The sequence below is a fragment of the Stegastes partitus genome, unplaced genomic scaffold (genome assembly GCF_000690725.1).
Source record: "Stegastes partitus isolate 25-593 unplaced genomic scaffold, Stegastes_partitus-1.0.2 Scaffold537, whole genome shotgun sequence".
NCBI classification, from domain to species: Eukaryota; Metazoa; Chordata; class Actinopteri; family Pomacentridae; genus Stegastes; species Stegastes partitus.
Window position 1 is genome coordinate 416,269 of NW_007578268.1, and position 1,465 is coordinate 417,733.

The following is a 1,465-nucleotide window of genomic DNA, read 5'->3' on the forward strand; positions in this document are numbered from 1 at the left end:
TCATGACGCTGCCACCGCCGTGCTTCATCATGACGCTGCCACCGCCGTGCTTCATCATGACGCTGCCACCACCGTGCTTTATGGTGGGGTTGGTGTATTTGTGATAATGTGCAGTGATTAGACATAGAATCTAGTCTGATGACCAAAAAGCTGTTTTGGTCTCATCAGACCAAAGAACCTTCTTCCAGGTGACTTCAGAGTCTCCACATGTCTTCGGGTGAACTCTAATCCAGATTTAGTGAGTTTAGAGGAGTCATAGGAGTCCTGGTGGCCTCCCTCTCTAGTCTCCTTCTGACTCGGTCACTCAGTCTCTGAGGACGTCCTGCTCTAGTCACATCTAGTCATGCTCCATGTTCCTTCCATGTCTTAATGATGGATTTATCTGGACTCCAGAGATGTTCAGTAACTTGGGAACGTTCTTGTTTTGTCTCCTGACTGATGCTTCTCAACAACCTTTCCCAGAGTTCTTGGAGGGTTCTTCAGTCTTCATGGTGTAGTTCTATCCAGGAGTTCTGATCCACCAGTGGCTGGACCTTCCAGATACACCAGTCTTTATACTACAATCACTGAGACTCATTTACTGACCTCAGATGATGCATTCACTGACTGTGGGACTTCAGTTAGGTGCGTCTTTGAAGGAGGTTAATTCTTATGTAATGACTTTTACAGGCCCTGCATGCAGCAATAAACAAGTTATCTACGAGGTCACCGTGTCTCGACCTGTTGTGGTTCAGCTGTTTACAGTCAGTCAGTGAGCTCTCACATCTAATCCAATGTGGAAAAGAGTATTTACAGAAAAACAGTGTAGAAGGAAAAGTATGTGTCACATTTATGGTGCAAAATGTCAAGATGTGTAAAAGTATGCAGCAGCGCAAAGACCACATGGAGTCCTTTGTGTTGTTCAGAATGACGAAGACGTTGGTAGGAATCAGAACGTGGACTCTGTCGTTTGTAAAAGTGTTCAGTCGCCTGTTTGCTTTAATGATCCCTGAGATGTTTCCAGAACTGATCAGAGTTCACTTGTGACTGACTGACGTGATTGGACGGTTTATCAGGGCACACCTGCACGTATCAGATCCACAGTTTATTCTGCAGGTCACAAGTCTGCCATAAAACGGAGGCTATGAAACGTCCGTAGAGCTCTGCAGAACCACAACGGTGCTGACCGGAACCACAAAGGGTTGTAGAAGAACCATTTTTAGCTCCACAAAGAACCTCTCAGCAAGAAGTTGTTTAAAGAAACATTTCATCTGTTAAAGAACCCCCAAACTGAAAACCGTTTGGTTCTGGGCTGTTGGTCCGACAGAACGACGTGTTGTCAGACGGCAGCTGGAGAGTTGTGGAGCTGTGATGAAGAATCCAGAATAAAATGACGTTTAGCTGCAGCTCTGGTTTCATGATGTTAGGAAGACATCCATCCATCATCTCTCCACCTTCATCCTCACCAGGGTCATGGGGGGCGGAG